Raw genomic sequence first — 22,848 nt, 5'->3', positions numbered from 1 at the left:
GTCGTAGTTGCTTTCATTAAAAAAAAAAAAATACACATATACACAAACATATTATGTGACGTTGTTAATGATAGAAGGACCCACAACCTGATAACGAGGAGATCTAACGATCTGAGATGGAGCCAGGAAGAAGGATAACAGGAATAACGCATTAAAAAAACAGTTTTCGCAAAGTCGGCTAGTTAATTTTCATAATGGACAGCTTTATGCCTTCATAAAGCGTTTTTTTATGCCTGTCTCACTAGGTAAATTACTGTTCACTTTGTATGAATTAATTTCCATTTTCATGTAGTAAAGGTTAATAATTAAACTGTCGTTAACGAAGTATGTACTCTTCCTTTGTGTAAGAGTATTTGTTCTTTGTTAAATTCTCAAAAACATACATGTACAATACTTTATTTTCTGAGGAAACACTCGTATTTATTATTTTTTAACCACTTAACCCAGCTTTTTTATTAACTTGGAAACTCATTAATTTTACTATAGACTATACTCAATATATATATATATATATATATATATATATATATATATATATATATTATATATATATATATATATATATATATATATATATATATATATATATATATATATATATATATATATATATATATATATATATATATATATATATATTTATATATATATATATATATATATATATATATATATATATATATATATATATATATTTATATAATATATATATATATATATATATATATATATATATATATATATATATATATATATATATATATATATATATATATATATATATATAAATAAATATATATATAAATATTTATATATATATATATATATATATATATATATATATATATTTATATATATATATATATATATATATATATATATATATATAAATATTTATATATATATATATATATATATATATATATATATATATATATATATATATATATTTATATATATATATATATATATATATATATATATATATATATATATATATATATATATATATATATATATATATATATATATATATATATATATATATAAATATGTATATATATATATATATATTTATATATATATATATATGTATATATATGTATATATATATATATATATATATATATATATATATATATATATATATATATATATATATATATATATATATATATATATATGTATATATATATATATATATATATATATATATATATATATATACATATATATATATATATATATATACATATATATATATTTTCTTGAAACAGTCATGATTATTCTAATCCCCCTAAACCAATGCATAGGGCGCTGTATCGTATCGACGCAATTCTATCTTGTTAATTTTATGTCCTGGATGATATTACGTAAATGTAAGAGTAAAAAATCACAAGTCATATTTTTTACAGTGTTATATAGACATAGCCTACATAAAAAAAATATGACAGACTGTTTACACAGGCAAAAATACATTTTAAAAAGCAGGGAAAAAATAATCGGGATTTGCTTACTTCAACCACTCATCAAACAATTTAACAAAATTGAAACGTAATAAAATATGAATAAAGAGAGAAATTCTACGTAAGTTAATTAATCACGTTATCATTAAATTATTTTAAAAAAGGAAAAATAGGTAATTCTCATTTTAATTTTATTTTACTTTAAACGTGAGTATCACGCCGTGAATATTCATATGAGATATCATTAAAGGTTTTATCATATACGAGGCGTTATCGGATATATTTGCTTACGTTTGTTTACGTATACAATCATTAATGGAGTCCAAACATCCGTTTGCGTTATTATCCAGAAGGCTAAAAAAACATCCAACCGATACACTGTTTTAAAAATTATTTAGTATCTCGATTATCTGGAAAATATCCAAATCTTCGGAAATGTTTTCATGACCTAAGACATTAAAATATCCATAATTTTATAGCTTTGCTGCAGTTAAAATACTATCGGGTGAGCAGGCGGGATGAATATTCAATGTCAACAGTTTATATTGGAAATATTAATGAAACATTTTGTAGAGCTAACGCCATCAGAGTTGAACCGAACATAATAATATAAAAAAAATTACAAACCACAGTACAAATAAATATTAATTATTAAGAAAACTGTTATCAATCATTTGTCTGGCGTGTATTAATAACTGAAAAAAATAACAGAAGAATAGAATTTTATAAATTTTTTGTAATAATTGCAAGCTTGCATTCTCAATGTTTTATGCAAATGGTAATTTTACCTCTTTTATTTATTTAATACCAGCTGAATATGTCCTCGCGTTGCTGTGACTTTGTCTGGTTAAATGGAAAGGAAAGAAAAGTGAATTGTAAGATGTTTAATCACCTTTATTATCACAAATTTTAAACAAATCTTTTACTTTATTTAGATATTTTGCGAAGTATAACATTCTGAAATGTTGAACCAAATATTTTTATACAGCATGAGTTAAATTTATTTACTTTTTTGTATGATTGCAGATACTAATAGATGATTCATAATCTTTTCATCGTTATTTTCTCAATTTTTTGCTAAATTAAGAAACGGAATGATTCGTGGTTTCTCTGCATTAAAACAGTTTTATTGGAACAATCATATCAGAGGTGGAAGGCGATTACTTCCGAATTATACCGTTTTTAATCAATATTTTAGTACAAAAGCATCCGGATATCTGCTAACCATTAAACGACAAAGGTTTTCTGACTACCCTTCAATAGCAGATAATATACATAAAGCGCAGAAACCTACATAGGGTTTCATTTGAAATTTTTCAGTATTTTTTTTTGAGAATTTTAGAAATGAAAATGAACGGGATACAGCTATTAAATTATAATAATGATCTGTGTACTATGCAGATAAAGGGTTTATCATATAACCTTTAAGGGTGGATCACAAAAGAAAAGGGGTTTCTATAAAATGTGGTTTTGTTGGTAATATTTTTGAATGGTTGTTACATGTCTCGTAATTTAAGTGGACAAAAGCATAAAAAGGGTTGAATTCAGTCTTAAAATGAACTTTTTCTTTAAAATAAATATATTTCTTCGTTATTTGTACGACTATTTCATCCGTATATTAATCAAAAGAAATGTTTACTAACAACATTTTGCATGTATTTATAAACATATATATATATATATATATATATATATATATATATATATATATATATATATATATATATATATATATATATATATATATATATATATATATATATATATATATATATATATATATATATATATATATATATATATATATATATATATATATACATATTAAATGATAAACATAAGGCATATCTGTATGAAAATACTCATAACGGGATGTTTCATTGTACGAGTATGTTACAGTTTTGTTAGGTATGTGATAGCGGTTACAAATGTTGGCAAATGGTTCACCCTAGCAGTTATGAATTTTCCGCTTTCGTGCTTGTCGTTCATTCAAATTGAAATTGAAATGAGAAGTATGTGCCTATTTCGTTGTATGGCAACTGGAAGTCATAATAATGACGATTTAAGAATCGCTTTTCAAACTTACTGTATACATATTTTATGGTATTCTTTTGCTGCTGTATTTTATTGTAAAAGGGACGATTATAAAACTTTTATTTTTAAATTGACAAGATATTAAATATTTATATTTAAGTAAATACAATTTTTATTTAAATGTGTGTCGAATAAAAAAATAATTTTTAGTATGTTAATCGTGGAAATAATTATAAAAAAATGTAACGCCTAAACTAGGGAATATCCTTGAACACACATGGTTGTTTGATACATTAAAAAACCCTCAGGTGATTGAAGTTCTATTTTTGTTTATATTTGGTTCGTACAGAAAAAACAAAGCTAAAGCAATCAAAAGATTATTTGATTGTTTTTTTTTCCAATAAAATAAGAAAATCGTTTAAGAATTCAATATCACATTCTGAAACCTGAAAACCGTCTTTCCAATCTACGTATTTAAACCGACCAACGCTAATAGAATACAAATTACTATTTCTCCTTCTGTCTTCCTTGTACATGGTGTTTTTTGAAATATTCGAAAATATAAAAATTCAACACCTTAATCAACCAAAAAATGAAAATTTGAAATAGAGTACTGAAGACTTTGTATCCAAAAAAAATATGCACAATTATATATAAAAACCTTCTATTCCTTATTTATATCTTTGTCTCTGTCTGCGAGTAGAATCCTGTAATGAAAGGCTAATTTTCACCAATATAGTCTGGATCGAAGCCAATAATTCACATTGCCGATAACGCGCACAAATTGTGAATTAGAATTCCTTTGTTAAAGATAACTAAGAGTCTAGTTATACCAGTTCTCTCAATTTACAATGTCGTGAAAAAGATATGCGTGATTTATACTTAAGATCAAATATAACTCGTAATTTTCCAAATAAGAAATTCTTTTACAAAATTTTATTAAATATATTTTTTGGGTTATAAAACCTTCAGCCTCAACTTTTTAAGCCTAGTTGAATATTAAAAAAAAGCTTTAGATTTAACCTCTGAATTCGACAAGCATTAGAACAAAAAAGATTAACGACCCTTCTAGCTGGATTATCATTTTTTAGGTGATTTAACGGATCTGTTTCATAGTAATTGTTGAAATAATTAGCTTATTTTTTTTATAAGAATCTAATAAATAAAATAAAATAAAATGCTCAGCGAATTTCTTATATGATGGAGTTCAAACTGTTCACTAACTAGAATATAAAACCACAGAATATTTTTCAGACTTTGATGGACAGTGTATTGTTCAATTCACGGAATGGTACCAGTGTTTATCTCAGAGTTCTGTTATCCTGAGTTACCGGAAGACAGGTAACCCTTCGATCAGGAACAACATCAGCTGTCAGCAGACAATCGGAGCCAAAACGTCGTCCAAATTACCTTTAGCCCTTTGAACTTACCCCCAAATCTAAGATCTATCCAGAACTCAAGACCCACCCTTTCTGGATCTCTTATCCATAATTATTAATGTTAATTGTAATTGGCCATAATTATTATTATTATTTGTATATAACTAGACTCACCGTAAGATAATATCTTATTCGATTTAACCACTCAGTATACCAAATAAAAATCAGCGTTATTCGGTTCAGAGTGCTATCCATTGTGGCCTGATTTTGTTTATACTTTTTTGAAATTAAATATTTAAAAAACATCTTGAGACACCCCGTACAAACCGACTTGAAATCAATTAGTGCTGAAATTACAGGTACCTAATCACACAATTTATTTTGTAAAATAAATTGCTATGTGGATTACCGGGAACACATCTTAATGGTAGTAATTTAAATGGATTTATCCCATTGGTACAGTAGGTTAGGCAACAAACTACAAAACTGGTTTCGAGACAAGATTTGCAAAATATTTTTATTTTTAATCTATCATGGCGCTATGGTGCATATTTTGTTGTTTTGTTTTTGTTTTTGAAAATTCTATTATCGTTATATATATTCCTTTCATCCCGTTTTTCTTTTTATTTATACACTAAGTGTAAAACCTACCTAGCTACGCGTTGCTGTGACTCAGTTTATTAAAATGGAAAACACCTGAAATAAAAGCATACGTTTCTAATACGTTTAATTTCATAATACTTGTCAAGTTATAAAAACCTCTGACACAAAAATGCAATTGCTAAGAAAACAGATATGTCAAGAGACATGGTGTCTGCCATGAGCGATGATAAGTATTTCGTGAGTTGCTGTTATTTCCAACAGATGGCACTGCCATTGCAATGAAAAAAAATTATTGCCACATGTCATTTTCGAATTAAAATAAACTGTCGTAACAATATAAAAGATGTCGAAATTTTGCAGATCAGTAAATGATCCCCAAAAAAATCAACCTTTTTTATCGAGTAGAAAACAAATAATCCCAAAAACTTATTAGTAATATTTATATTTAAAATAGAAAAATAAAAAAAATTAAAATTGTATTTATCCACTTTTGAACTTGTTAATGTAAACACATCTAGTTTTCTGAATTACAAATGTTCTCATAAACAAATGAAAATACAAACTATCTTTTTAAATATGTAGATGTTATATAAATATAAAATCAAGAGGTAAAAATATTTACAAAATATTGTTATTTTTACCTGTTGATGAGAACATTTGTAGTTATCGAAACTAGTGGTGTTTACATTAATATAACTCAAAAGTGGTCTTGTAAAACAGTTTTTTTTTAAATATACAAATCATTAAAGTCAACGTAAAATCAATAAATAATAAACTATTTGCATGACATAATTATTCGATTGGTCATAAAATCAGGTACTCTAGTTATCACTGAGCACTTCATTTAGCAACTTTAAATGCTGCAGAGAGCGATAAAATGTACAATGCTCGGAATTCCCTCAGGGGTACAATGCCAACCTATCCGAGATCGTATCGAAAATGTAGAAGTTGGGAGAATAACATAGGTTATCGACATGTCACGCGTTGCTAAGAGAAAATCAAAAGGACGATGCAGGCCAAGTGTCCAGCGTGTCATGGCTTATATTTTTTGGCATCTTAACATAGATGAAGAAGAATATAGAAATCTGGGTATTAAAGGGGCTTACGACAATCATAGGCTGGTTTATGTGATCTCTTTCCACGCGTGCAACATTCACTAATTGATTGACAAACACACTACTCAAATTCTTGGAAGTTCTATTTATATATGATCCGATTTAGAAACATTGTACAAGAATCACTAGAATTTTCACTAGAGATATCTATTGGTGAGGTGCAGAAATTTTTTTATTGAGAAAAAACCCATATTTGTATGTGAGGTCCGAATATTTAATGTATAATTTCATAAAGTTTTATTAAAATATTGGTCCATTATATTATAAACATTCCGCGCAGGCGCTACTTAACAACCCAAGGAAGTAGCTGTATTTTTTCTTCTTATTTATGTATGAATATGAATTTTTTTAAATTTATTGAAGAAAATTTTGCTTCAAAATAATCAACATAATCCCCTTTTAGCGAATGAATAAAAAAAACAGGCAATGCATTTCTATTATTACTACTACTGACCGGTATCCTAACTAACTGTTGCATAAAGCTCTACATTGAATTGACCAAATATTTAGTTGATCGTTAATTATATGAAGGCAATCTTATCACTATTGAGGTTCAGGCACCAGTCCAGGTGATTATAAATAAATAAATATTTCTGTGAAAGCACGCTTATTCCTTTTCAAACCATTAGGAATCGAACCTGGTTCCTTCCGCATAGTAGCCAAATGCGTGAACTGCTACACTATGCAGATGAACGAAAAATAGTTATTGTATAACATAATGTAAAATAAATTGAAAGCATGAAAAAGATTTTAAAGTATTATTTTTTTTAAGTGTCTTTATTTGTAAATTTAATATTCATCTGTTGAATGCTTAACAATAAATTCACGGCGAGGAATAATATTCATTTTTTCAATTAAATTGTTTTGGAGTAAATTTAATAAAGTAAACATAAGATATTGATATACGAGTATTGAAGTACGAAAGTTTTTTTACCAGTATTCCTGTATTGCATCACTTCAAAAATACGTATAATATGTCTTTTATAAGTATGTAAATTACAGTAAGATAAACGTTTGTAATTGAATGCTTGATAAATATGGGTATTTTATTTAAATTGTAACTATTTCCAAAAGTTGTTAAAATAACAAGTCGCTTAAAACTTGAAAATGTTTCGTTGTGCAAATATACGCGAGAGAAGTTTGAAAGAAGGTTGTAGTGCGGTTGCGCTGTGCGAATTTGTCGAGTGGTCCGAGAATGTATGAACCGTGTTCAGCTACGCGACGCCCGTGTTATACTGACGCCCTCGCGATAGTCGCCGCGACGTTTACCCAATCTTATGGGAAACGCTGCGCGTCACAAAGCGTTGCAATAACTTTCCATAAGGCCGTTATTGCAGTTCACGGGTCAATTCTTTAGTGTTACGTGTTTTCTAAGTTTATTTTAAAAGCACTTGTGTAGGAATAAACGATTTGTAGGGTAAACAGTACATTTACTGACCGCTTAAGGAAATACGCTTATTTTTTAAAATTATTATAAATAGGTTTTTGTTACAAATTAAAAAATATATAAACGATTTAAAAATATTAAACTCTTTGCTCTTAAACAAGAACTGCCCCTTGAAATAATCGAATTGTTAATAGTGTCGGGTTGTGGTCCCGTGGTTAGTGTCGCGGACTCTTAAGTCAGAGTTTCTCGGTTCGAACCCACTACCACAATTAGATACCTTTTTCTAATAACGAGCCGCATAGGCTCACAGAAATAGTATTTAATTGAAATATTTGTGTTAACAATAAAAACACAAATATTTCTCTTAAAAAAAAAACAAAATATATACTTGCAAAATATATAAATATGTACATACTAGCTTCCCGAAGATTTTGTACGTAAATTTTATTTAATTTTGGCAGTTTTAAAATAAAATGCATTTTTCCTTCTCAATATATTTACAAAATATTCTTACGTGTCCAAATCATTGTTTACTAATTAAGGTTTGAAATTTGACGCAACGTATCAATTAAATATGCTCGTGGTTTTACTTTTCATTTAAAATAAAAATTTGGATATTTGTTTTTTCAAAATCTTTAATCTGTTAAAGCTTTGAATGTTGAATACTGCGACAGTTGTTTTTACCTACGACCGGTGATTTTTTTTTAATTTATTGAATTACCTACTGTTTTTATACAATGGTAGTGCCATCTATTGCAAATGCGGACAGCATGTTTCTTATGAGCTGACAAAATATTGTAAATCCACATACAATGTGAAATTAAACATATCGGTATCGTGTGCTATTGTTTTTCTTGATTTTCCATTTGTTCAGACTTAGCCAAAGTGTGAATATAATTTTAAAGAAAATAGTTAAAGGTTTTCTCCCCTTGTGATTTGTATTTTTTTAATAAAATTTTGATTCAGCACCCTACGTGAACAAAAAAAGAGATATACGTTACAGAAATTAATTAATATTTCAGTGACATTTATAAAGTTAGTTACTGATTAATTCGAAAATTCAAGTACGTTAATACTTCTTACTTGCATCATAATGCCAAACCGTAGTTATATTTTAAAGCTTACAGAGGTCTTTATGTTATGTGTGGTAAGAAACGTACGACCTTGGTAAGGTTGAAGCTACCAAAACATAAAATAAGAGAATTATACCCCAAGCTGTAAACCACTAGTCGAAAATCCTTTAGGGATTTCTTCGTTTCCCTAAAACATATCTTTACAAGCTTAAAACGACCATTTTTTTTAATATCCTTGAAATTTAATAACAACAAGAGTTAATGCCATAAATAAAGCCTATCAGAATTTATTAAATTAAATTTATTCTAGGGAATTCTAATTAACGTTACTAGGATAATATTTATAAATATTCTTGATAAAGCTATCTCAGAAAGATGCACAGGTGTGTTGAACATATTTACTGCTATCAAGGTGATCGATTTCGCTCTCAGCAGATGTTAACCTTAGGTAGCACAATATTTGAGTGAAAATAAACATTAGGAAATTTATGAAAATAATATGAATTTGAGTGTTGATTCTCAATTCTCTATTGGGTATTGATATCTTTTAAGATCATCTTGAATGATTATTTTCAATTTTCTAAGAACAGTTATTACTGTTTAAGTGAAAATAAATGTAAACAAGTTGATGAAAAGATCATAAATTATATCATTAATTTTTATACTTAATTCAGTTTGTCTTCTTCTTCTTCTTCTTATAGGCCTTGCGGCCTGTTTTTAAGAGGGATTAGCCTCCTGCGACGTCGATTCCCAGCTATCGGCCCATCTCTTTGGTGGTCTGCCCGGGAGTCGTCTACCATGGGGTTGGCCGTACAGTGCGATGTAAGGGAGTCTGGATGGTTCCATTCTCCTCACATGCGCATACCATTGTCTTCTTCGTTGCCTTCCCCACCTTAAGACATCTTCGATCTCGCATATTTCAGTTTGAATATCTTTTATTTTATTTAAATTGCATTTTTTTACATTTGCTTAAAATACTTTAAAAGTCATAAATTTGAAATCTAAGAGAAGAATTTAACCCGTTATTAATGCATATAATGTTTAATTGAATAACCATAAAGTGCTAACCGTTTTCTTCTTACCCTTACCCGTTCCCAATGGTCCATTGCATCGATGCGATGTGTTACCTTGGTCGTAAATTACGCGAAGACAAGGTGTTCAGTCTTGCGCCTCGGATAAACTGGTAAGCGTGATATGGGGAAAAAACTAAGGGAAACATTTTGTAACATATGGTAATATTTTCATAAGGGATGAAATATAAATCACCCGAAAAACACGATGTTCAATTTTAATCTCAAAAACACAATAAAACGCTTCCGCAGTAAGTCATTCATTGTGATCCATTCTCCATATTTATTTACGTATATTGAATTTTTTTTTTACTTTAAATCAAAAATTTTAAAAATGCGTCCTATTTAAATTACTTCCAAGGCAAAAAATAGGTATAAGTTTTTCTTCATAATTTTCCAAGGTTATTTGACACCAAAATTTAATAAAATATAAAAAAATGTTTCAGAATGATCCTTTTGCTCCTCATTTTTTTTAATCTCAAGAAAATATTCCAGAAAAAAATCCTTTATCTTTTCTCGTTTTAAATAGAAATAAAAAAAGATGGTTCAGGAAGGTAAGAAGTAACGAAAGAATAATCAGGAACATTTTAAAAATGTGATTAAAAATCGAGCAGATGGAAAAAGTATTTAAAAAATGTCCCACTTTGCTCTTCTGAGTTGAAAAACTTTATATCTGAATTCCTCATTTTAATATCAACTCTTACAAAGATCGTCGCAGTTTTTAAATAGTTAATGATTTATTTAGAAAATGAATTTTTACGAAAACGAAAACTCGATACTGGGGGTCGTGGCTATTTAGGATGTTAAGTACGCAATTCATCTTTGTTCTTCCCAGTTTTGCAAGAAGTTGTAGAAAACATTAAAAAAGGGCTCCGTTAACCCATTATTTAATAAGTCTATGTTTTGGGCCGCCTCTTGTTCACTTACCTTGAACTGTTCCTGTAACTATAATTTTTTCACGACTCTCTTTGTTTTTTTTTCAATCAATTTGCCTTTCTTAAAAATAAAGATTACATTTTTGCGAATAATTTAGAGTCTTTTTATCATTGATAGTTGATAAAAAGACTGCAACCTGTTGACCAAACAGTATGTATTATGCACTTCTAGTTCTACATTATATGTACATATCTACATTAAGCATGTAGTCGAAACAATATGTAGTATGCACCTTTTATTCTCCTTTTACTCTCGGCGTCAATGTTTCCACTCCATAAAATGCAATGTCGTATTCCAGGGATTTTTCAACTTAACCTTCAATATCGAGCAAGAAAGAAATTTGGGTTGAGAGAGTGTTTAAAAAAATGCAGTGCATTTTATGATCACTATTTCTGCCAGGCATATATAGTTATAAGTTTACTTAAGCTAATATCGTCCCATTTTATACCGTTATTTAATAAGACGTTTATAATATGAATTCTAAGGTACGTTAGCAATTAAAACAATTCATAAACTTTATTTTATTATCTCTGCGGATCAAAGTTTTCGTAAAAAGTAATAAAGAATTTTTTCTTTTTTACATATTTGATTTTACTCATGACGTAATAGATCTCTCAAAAGAGACAAAGCACCCTTTTAAACTACGGGAATATAAATGTTTGAAGATTTACAAACTTATGACCTAGCATTGACTGGTTCAAGTAATCAATTTATGAACTTAAAAAAAAATCACCATTGTCTCCACATATTGCCGTTATTCTAGAAATATTGTATACGAGTATATTATCGTAACTACCAATTTTGTCTCTCAGTTGGAACTAAATGGAATTGCTAGCTGGTAAGCTTGAAGTCAAAAGCTTTCACTTCTAGTTATAGGTCTGCTGACAATACAGAAGCGATTGTTTTGATGCTCTGGATATACAAAAATTCAGGAAATATGATTATTAAATAATGAAATAAATGTTAAATATTACACAATGTAGAAAGTGATCAATTAAGCCAGCCAAAGCCAAGTTGTAAGCTCTGTAAATGCCTGGCTTCTATTTTTCTTTCGTATTTAAATAATTTATCGTCTCTTCTGAGACAACTCTTGAATAAATATATGTAAAAAATTTTTAAATTTATTTTATTATTTGAAAAAATTGTCAAGTAAAATGTTAAAAACTGAATGAAATAACCTGATTCAATATTTGACTGCAAAATTGGCATCGTGGTTTGATTTATTTTTATTTTTATTTAATTGGTAAATTTTAACAAACTTCATAGACGTAAATTGTTACACTATTTAAAAAAGGTACTAAATTATTAATGAGATATCTGAAGTAAGAACCATTTTAAAGTAACATCACGATATTGCAATTCCCTTTAAAACCGAAATGAAACAATCAATCTAAATAAACGACCTGTGAAACGAATTTTAGTGTTATTTGCTTTCGAAGCGACGTGTTTAATTTTGAGGCATTGTTCAAGTATTTAAGTATTATCTTTGCACATGTGGATGCACATAGTTTAAAAAAATGTAATTATCTTCATGTATTATTAAATAAAACACTTGTTTTTTTACCCCTTGCGTTTATTTTATGACGACTAGTTTTTTTAGTTTACATCTAAATGTAAACTAAAAAATTTAAGTTTCCATCTTCAGGTCTAAACCTGAAGATGGAAACTTAGAATACGAAAATAAACTCAAGTGATAAAAAACAAGCGTTTTCTTTAATAATTTCATAATGTCCTACCACAAAGTAAATACCTAAACAAAAAATAAAATATCTTCTTAGATATTTTATTAAAATTAAACACTTGAATTAAAACAATTAAAGTTTCAATTTGTACCAGAAGATGAAAACAATTGTCGTTTTCGAAACTAGTCGTAAATAAAAATAAAACTCGATAAAGTGGATTATTAAAGTGTTTAATTTTAATAAAATAATCATTTCATTCCACAAATAATATCTTCATAGATTATGAAAATATTAATTAAAAAACTGCATCTGAAAGATTTGTGGGTATGTTGGTTGTCACCAATAATAGTCAGTGGTGACACCAACATCCTGCATCGTGTGAATACCCACGTAGTCTGGCAAGCGTCATTCTAGATTAGTCTCTCCTTAAAAGTAGTCGCTCACTTAGAGCTCTTTCTAACTCATAAATAGAAATAAAACAATTTCAAAGAACTAGCAATCTTTTACTGTTCATCGTTCATAACCTTAATTTATAAAACTACTCCTTAATTATTTCACTTTATAAAGACTACGTGCTGTAATAATGTACAATGGAAAAGTTTATTTAAAAAAAAGGCTTTACTAAGTGCTTTCAACATAAAATATTTACAGGGAGATTAAACTTTTTTAAGTAAAGTACGGACCGAATATTTACAAAATATTTTTACCCATTATTAGGGACCATCGATTTTTATTCAGATGAGAGTGATGGGCACATACCAACCCAATATTTTGAAATAATTTTTCTAACATTTATTGGTACTTAGACCCTTATTTCAATATAACAAGTATTCAATTGAATTCTTATCCTGGAAGTGAATGGCCTCAAAGCATGGTCAGGTACTTAATAAACAGGAAAAGAGTTTTCGCTTACCCTTCAAGGGATCCAAGATAATCTGAAATCTGATCACGTAAAGGCTCTGATTAAGAAACTTGAATTCAAATATGGACTTTCGAAAAAGCTCATAACATATTTATTACCATAAAATTTGTGATGCATGACGCAAAGAAAAGATCTTAATTTATAACAACTAATTATTTTTCTAATTAAGTACAATATGAATAAATATATATTTTTTATAAATAAAAAAGAAGTTTCATTTTTATTAATATTTATCGTATTTGTGAAGCGTCATTTTTACTAAATGAAGTCTCAATTTTGCCTGACTGTATCCGGTCAGCCATTGGTGTGACTCACTCTAGTTAAATGAAAAAAAAATAGAAAGATACTTTTATTTTTACGATTTTGTTTTTCAAAAACAAAGGTTTTTAAATGATACTTAGTTTATCATAAAAATGTTATTTCTCTACGATTCACTTATTAAAATATATGTTACGATAAAGAATAAGATAACATATGGGTCTCTTAATGGCAAAAAACAATGCAAGTAAATAACAAAAAATTAAACTGTAAATTGTCATGTCTGATTGATCTTCTGCTTTCAGTTGAAATAGTTTATTTTCGACATTAAAAGATTCGAATTTGGTGATTTCGTTTTATTTTAACAGCAAGACTAATCACTGTCTAGCACGATCGTTAAGATCACTGCACAGCTTGTGAACCTTACCAGATTAAAGCCATAGTTTAGTTTTTTTGTTGTCATTATTTGATGAAAGAAAAAATATTTTATACCTTTAGATTAACACAAATGATATTTGATAATTCGCTCACTCCTTTCAAGAACGTCATAAATCAAATAAATTCATTTGTCAGGAGAACGTTTTTAAAGTTTAAAAATATAACACAATGTATTACAAATAAATATCAAGCCACTTATTGAACTTTTTACGCGCAACAGATCTTTTAAGGAAAAATCTGAAGGTTTTTTTCTCCAATTGAAAAATATTTAGGATATTTAAAAAATAATTAAACAATACATTTTCTTCAAAATGTAAAAACTACATTTTCTGCCCTGTAGCGGGTAAATATTAAGTTAAAAATATGCGTCTTTTTTCTGGGATATAGTACATTTTCTGGGCATTCCGAAAACATGTACCGCAGAAAATTGACGATTTTTGATTTATGACGTTCTTGAAAGGAGTGAGCGAATTGTCACAAACTGAAGTCAAATAATTCAGACCGAACAAAAAGACTGCTAAAAAATAATGCACAATTTCTTTGGAGGTCATTGCTTTGTACGTGACATGTTTTCTTTCTTCCAAAAGCAAAAAATACAAGAAAAAGAAAATAGAGATTTTAGAAGATTGTCTGCAGGTCTTGAGCAAGAAAAAAATGAGAGAATGTGAAAAAATACTAAAAACTTAAGAACTACTAATGTGAAAAACACACAAGGCATACATTTTTAAAATTTATTCAATTAAAATATTTTTTGTCGGGAGTTAAACCGTGACAGCACATTTGCAATGAAATCTTTCAAACTTAACAATGCGACGCCATGTTTCAACTTAATTTTCTAATTGTATTGTTACGATTGAAGATTTACGTTTTGTTTTAACGATATCGTAAACATATAGTTTATCCGGACTTCCATATCTTCTTCATTGGTGTTAAGATAAACCTAGATGGTGATTTATTGAGTATGTATTCCTAAAACTCCCCTTCTACTTCAATTCAGCAGTCATTTTGTGGTTATATTTACTTTTTACTTGATTAATAAAAATATTTCTTATAAACTGCTAAATGCATCGATTATCAATTAGCACTTATAAACTGCTAAATGCATCGATTATCAATTAGCACTTATCACTTATTAGTCACGGGTAGAATTGGTGAATGTTTACGTGTTTGAAGGGATCACCTTACCTAGCCTATGACGTTCGTAAGCCTAAGTGCCCGGACTTCCATATTCTTCATCCATATTGAGATGTCAAAAAATAAGTTATGAATTTATTTTAAAGAAACATTTAAAAAGACTCCTTTTTGTGTTTTATTGTACTTGAAAACCGAAATCCAATTAAATGGAGGTAGCGGTACTGGATTCAAATCTCCAACGCCAATATTTTCAACTAAATAACTACCATGTTTACGCTAGTCCAGATAAATAACGTCGTAATTAATTCCAAAATGGCGGAAATGCTAACGACACTGTTGTAATTAATAATATACACTCTATCAGCTATATTCGATTGATAGTTTCAATGCTGAGTTATCTCTCGTCTACACAATATCTTCCAAGACAATACATATTAATATTCGTAACGTGTTCATTATTACATCCCTACGGTCTCCAAAGTTATGATAATTTGTTAATATCAGTTATGTTACAAGACGATCTAAGGATGGTGCAATATTTGAAATAATTTGAGTACTTCCAAATCACAGTTCAAAAAAAAGTATTTAATTTTAGAGGATGAGAAAACATATTGTACTACTCGTATATTTTAATAAAAAAATTGTCACTATTCTTAACACAAGATTCGAAAGAGGTGGCACTTCTTAATTGCATGTGAATGGTTCGTTTGTATAAAGATAATACTTTCCTCTGAATCTTATCCGCATCTTAATAGAAAATGGAACACTGCATCAACCAGGTATTAGGACAATCAATTCGATCGTCGATTATATGAAAAGGTGTATCTAGGAGTGGAAAACAGTAAACTCCTCTATAATGTTGAGATAGGTACCGCGTTATCAGGAGCATTATAGGTGGTAAATGTTTTATGATTGTATTTTTATTTAATAATGACTCATTACAGTCATTTCTGCTGGTTGAAATGTAATAATACAATTTGAAACATGAACCCCTTTTAACTTTCCCTCCGATAACGCGGAACCTATCTCAACGTTATACGGGGGTTAACTGTATATATGTTGTAACAGATGACGTTTCAACCAGCTATGGCAGATCGTATGCCCTGAATATTCGCAGATTTTCTACCGGTAACAATTATAATATTTTGATAAAACGTTGCGTATTTATTCAAAAATGTTTATTTTATTTGTTGCTTTGGCATTCATTATCGCTAGAAGGCAATAAAAGTTTATAGTTGATATTACACAGTTTTAATAAATGATGTTTTAAAACAATGTAGCATTATTTATTTGTTCATTTTGACGTTCGCTAACGTAGCACATTATAATTTTAAAACAACTCGACATTAATATAATATTAAAAATAAAAATGGTATAATTTTATTGTATTATTTATATCTTTGAAAGGTCAAGGTTTCCATTGTTTATTATCCTTGATACGATAAAAAACAGGTAAAATTAGTATTTTAATTTGCCGCGTCGTTTGTTCTTTTCTAAATATAAGAGTATAATGTAAAAATATTATACTAACAAAATATATTTGAGGTTGGTGACACGCTTGTTTTATTTCAAAGAAGGGAAAGTTCATAATATTGTGAAAATTTTAATTAAATTAGAATTCATTTAAGCAAATGATGCTTTTACTAACTACCTTATTAAAATGAGATTACTATGCAGTGTCTTAATTAATGTTGATTACGCATATTATATTTACGAAAAAAGTTTAAGGGATATTTTAAATACAAGTTTCATAAAAATATAATCGTTTTTTGTCAGCTTAGGGATGGTGAATCCGGATTTGGTGTAAAAATATGAAATAATTCAATTCTGACTCACTTATTAAAAATGAATTATTTTAATGCCACGTAAATGATATTTTTTGAGAACTAATTATCGGATTTAGATTAAAACTTTCTTTCTTCTTAATAAATGGTATACTCGTAATGGCATTGAAGTTTTGTTGAAAGTTCAATGATGAAATTAGTATCGGTAAAATAGTCATGTCCTATTTTAATGGGTAATATCCAACTGTTTACAAATTGAAATAAATCAAAGAAGTTTGTATTATCTTAGCAGGTAATAAAATGGAAGGAAGTTCAAAGCAAACCAGAATCTGTAATTTTCCTTATCTTAACGTCGTAATCAATTTAAGTCATGATTTCAGTATTCGGTATTCTGATTGTTTGTTAATCTCGTTTAACGTTCTGTGAAATTTTATTACAAATTAAACTTTGTTAAATCCTTTATCAACATATTTCTAAAAAATATTTTAAGTAGCCAACTTATCGTTGGATATGGCTGAAATAATCCTAAACTCGTAGCGAATAATAAATAATTAATCATTAAAAAAAACTTCCTCTTCAACATCATTTTAATAATCCTTTATTTTTTTATGAAATTCATGACTTAAACTCGTAACATGTAAATCATATTACCTTTAGCGTAAAAATAAGTTTTTTAAGAAAAAGGCTTCTAGTTTATTGTTTGAACATTTAAATTATTTGGTTTATGTACGTTATATATATATATATATATATATATATATATATATATATATATATATATATATATATATATATATACAAATTGAATTGTTACATTTTATTTTTACAATCATAATTTTTTTCAATAGCTTACTAACTAAACTTAATAACCATTAGGGTGGGTAGATAGAATAAAACGCCAAACCACTATGTCATTGTCTTCGCCTCATTCACGTTCACGCATCTCCGCATTCGTACATGCTGAATATTCTGACTCCTGACCTGACCACTTTAAAATAGTTAAAATACTTTTCGGTCTTCCTCTGCTCCTATATCCAACTTATTTTGCCGTTTAAATATGTTTTACCATTTTTTCTTCACTCATTCGTTCTGCATGTGCAAACCATCGCACCACACGTTTGTTAATTTTATCGATGATGCTTATCTCGGCCTTGCATTATTTCCTAATTTTAGCGTAAACGTCTAACATACATACATCGAGCTCAGTTTTTTTACCTTTCAATATATTCTTCTTCAGAACCATGATGATCAGGTTGATCCGTTGAGGTAACATATGCACTGTTGGGTGTGAATGATGGACCAGTGATACAAGTTTACTTGCAGTTTATCAATAAAAATGTAGTGGGATAATAAAAATTAAAAGTTATATATAAAAAAGGATGTTTATTTAAAAAAAAAACAATTAAGTAAATTATATCATCAATCAAACAACACAAATGTACTTATAAAAAAACAATAAAATAGCTGATATTATAATAAAAGTTATTTTAATATTACGGTTGGTTAATTTAAATATTAAATATATTTAATAACTAAAAAGAATTTCTGTTATTTATATGAATAAATTCCTTACAAATTTTTATTCCTGAATAGTGGTGCTGGCACTGTTTAATTAAAAATATTTTTTGTACGCAAATTTTGCTTTGTTTCTTTATGAATATTTTAATTTACATTATATTATCTTCTTAAGAAATAAATAACGTACCTATTTGTAAGGAAACGTTTGTAATATAAGTGGTGTAGTTTATTCCCTAGCCAACTTAATCTCCTTAACAAATTAAACTTTTGAACAGAATGTTACCATTTCCATAATATTAAAACAGAAATTTGTTATTTTCTTTAAATTTCCATATAATTTTTTGTATGCTTTTAAAAAACAATTTCTGATTATATGTATCTACTGAAATACCTACTTTTTATACTGTCGTTTTTTAAAGGGCTTAAATCCAATTTTGAAATAATATTTTTTATTCACTGTTATCGAAATAAATATTTAAAATTGAAAGAAAACATGTTTGAATGTTGAATATATTTTAACACGTTCAAATATTTATTGAAGTATCATATGTTTGTCTTACTAACAGTAATTTTATGTTGATTCTTTTTTTTTTTATTTTATCATTACCGTAAAATTTAAATCAAAATACGGTATAATTTAAAAAAAAATCATATTCCCAACCAACGTTCGTATGCTAAAGAGGATTTTTTTAAACTGTTTACATTTCAGACCCCTTTGATAATTAAAAAAAAACATAGGTATGAACAAATAACAAATCTTTTAATTAAAATATAACTCTATTTAAAAATTTCTACAAAACAAAGTTATATTTTAATTTTAAAATGGAAAACCACAAAGTTATTGCTTCAAATTACATAAAAAAATCTTATTCCCTTTACCCTTTTCCGCACTCTATAGTGAACAGGGTACCGCAACATTTAGAAGCAGTGTTATTTCGATCGATTATTGCATTATTGGTAATAATGTAATAACAGGGTAATATTGATAAATATTACAGTGAAAAATCAGCTAAATTTATTTGACCACCCCCTGGGAATCGAACACGGAGCATCCAGTTCGGTAGCCGAGCTTACTGACCACTACACTACGGAGGCAGACAATTTTTTTTCACTCTGAACTGGTGCCTGAAGCAGATGGCTGATCACCTTTCATTAACGATCAAGATAACACTGCATTTGTATGATGCAATGCCTTATTTAACATCGGACGCGGATGAGGGGTTGAAGAAGAAGAAAGAATTCTATGAATGGAACGTGATTAGTCCTATACTTCAGATGATATCACAGTGAAAAATCACATAAAATTAGATCACATTTTCAACAAAAAGACAGGATTATCAATTTTCTTCGTTAAAATAAGCTGTCTCGTTTTGTTAACATGGAATACTAAGATCGGATGATTAAAAATATAGGGGTAGTTAAAAATTCTCATAGCAGATTCCCTGAATGCTATTCTCGTAATCTTTCAGAAATTCTTCAGTGACATCCGATGCCTGTAATGCCGGTGACACTGTGATCTGGCCTCGTGTTGAAGTCTACATAGTTTGCCAGATAAATGCGCATCTTCATTTTTAAATCTAAATATTTTTCCTCTCTGATAATAAGAGGTATAATAGAGTAACCTGAATATAAATCTATTATTTATTTGACTGAATGCATTTTTGACATGAGATGCTCAAATTTTATCTCCAAGATTATTTTTTGTCATAAATTTACAAAATCCAACACACACGTACATTAATTTAACATCAATAATTTTATCTCCATTTCCATCGTATAATGTATAAATAATAATATTGTTACGAATCCATGCTACGCGCTCATTACGAATAAACTTATCTGATTGAAATTTACAGGGTGGGGCAGAGCAACTTGCTAATTTGGTTATTCGATAAAAACAATGAATGCAGAAATTTTTACTCTTTGAACACCATAAAGTAAAACATTGAATGTGTGCGTTTACCTAGTTTTTGAGATTACAATAGGCAGATGGCATCCTGAAAAATGTTGAGTATCTCCTCATATGCACTTTCTCGAACAACAAAATCACGCGGATTGAGATGCTGTTCTAATGCCAATTTGTATTTATGATGACTTATATACTAAGTAAGTTATAGACTTTAAGCTGCGCTCTCTCGAATTAGCTTACTCCCAACCTCCTCAAAGCAGCCCTTGCTTCAGGACTGCCAACTCAAATAAGTAAGTCGCTCTTCCCTACCCCGTATACCAATAACCTCAACATACTTATTTGATTTCCAAAGCCTCATGTCTTTTTTCGTTTATTGCTTCTCAAGAACTGCAATGTCAACTTATGATAATTTACAAAAGACTTAACAGCTTATTAATGTTAATATATCAATAAATTTAAAACCTTTCAACTTATTAATGTTAATATATCAATAAATAGGACTAATTTGATTTATTTTTAACCAATTTTAAGTACAAAGGGCTCCAATCGTCAACATTTAACAATAAACATTATGATTATTATGAGTGAGGGTAGAAAAAAAAGGTGAGTGTGAGTATTCGTAACAAGGAAAAACTTTTTTTTATTATTAAAATGGAAAATCACTGAGTTAGTGCTTCAAATATAAATTGAATAAATTTTTCTTAAGTTTTGTGTCCAATCGTCGACATTTAACAATAAACACAATGATTATTATGAGTGAGGGTAGAAAGAAAAGGCGAGTGTGAGTATTCGTAACAAGGAAAAACTTTTTTTTATTATCAAAATGGTAAATCACAGAGTTAGTGCTTCAAATATAAATTATATAAATTTTTCTTAAGTTTTGTGAATTTTTGTATAAAAGAAATAGTTATATTTATTTTTAAACTTTTGATCACCTTTTCACAATGTTTTTTTCATTGTTTGAATAATCTTTTAATTATGAAAATGTTTTGAAAAAATATTTCGTTGGAAAATATGATCCCGTGTAAAAGATTTATACGCTTTCTCCAAATAAAAAAAAATAACGTTTAAAAGATCCAGACTTCCAGATCCAGAGAAATTCAGAAGTTTTTTTAAAAATGTGAATCAATATCGACTCAAGTTAATTAATTAATAAATTAATGTTGCTCAGTAAACCGAAGTAACATTTTTATTTCCTTTTTATATAAAAACTTTTAATTATGTCAATACATAAAAACATCGTTGTCCACCAGTCGGATTTTTTTAACGAGTGTAAAAAAACTACCGATATTAATAATAGATTAAACTTTTTTTTTCATACTTAAGTAATTGGTTTGATACTGTGATTATAAAAACAAGAAAATTTAAATGAGTTTTAATTTCAGGGATATTTTTAAAGATTTTTCGTACCTAAAATCTGTTCAAATTAAAATAAATTTATATTATTTACTTTTCAATATATTAAAGAAAACATTTTGATAGCTTTTGATTTTTTTTATTTTTATTTAAAATTAAGAAATTATTAATTTTTAATATTTTGAGTATTACAAATATTATGTTTTATTAAAGATTTACAATAAAAGAAGATAAGCAAATTTCTAAGCAAGGATGTCGCCTTTAATTAACATTCAGTTGTTTGTATATTATATTTATACAATAATAAAAAAAAATCAAGTATTATGGTTATTATAACATTATAATTACAAGTGTATAACGTGATCATCTTACTAAGCTGACGTGTTTTTTATGATGGGATATGGGGACTTAAATAATTAATAGAAAGGTTAATAGATGTAACGACAAGATTTCAATAAAACTTATTTATAAGTTACCTTTTTCTTTGATCCTTAAAAAAACGTGAAATTGTGGTGTTATTAATTCGACATAATTTTCGAGGAAAATAGATTAAAAACAGTGTTGACAAAAAAAACGTACAAATGTACTGATATTTCCCGGTACAAAACTGGATGTACAAATTACCAATATTTACGTAAGAATATTCCAAAGTTCCAAGTACTGTTTAAAGGTTTGCTCTTGTTTGCTGGAACGTGAGTCTGTTTATATGCAAAACACAATCTCGCTTTTGAATATTAAAAACTCTTGTTTTTCTTGGTAACTTCTATAAGACAGCTTTGTGCAC

At 27.8% G+C, this 22,848-nt stretch overlaps 1 protein-coding gene across 1 annotated transcript in view; it reads right to left on the bottom strand.

Moving 5' to 3' along the window:
- Positions 1–7,794, bottom strand: part of LOC148310876 (trissin receptor-like) — a 91,408-nt gene extending 83,614 nt beyond the window's left edge. Inside the window, exon 1 of the mRNA XM_088257632.1 lies at positions 7,532–7,794. The gene's annotated coding sequence lies outside the window, so the exon portion shown is untranslated. The remainder of the gene's footprint in view (positions 1–7,531) is intronic.
- Positions 7,795–22,848: the final 15,054 nt, after the last annotated feature.

Source organism: Brachycentrus maculatus, unplaced genomic scaffold (assembly GCF_059751285.1).
Source record: "Brachycentrus maculatus isolate JH-2025_06_01 unplaced genomic scaffold, ASM5975128v1 h1tg000086l, whole genome shotgun sequence".
Taxonomy (NCBI): domain Eukaryota; kingdom Metazoa; phylum Arthropoda; class Insecta; order Trichoptera; family Brachycentridae; genus Brachycentrus; species Brachycentrus maculatus.
Note: the sequence above shows the minus strand (reverse complement) of the source record. Positions and strands in the feature narration are given on the sequence as shown.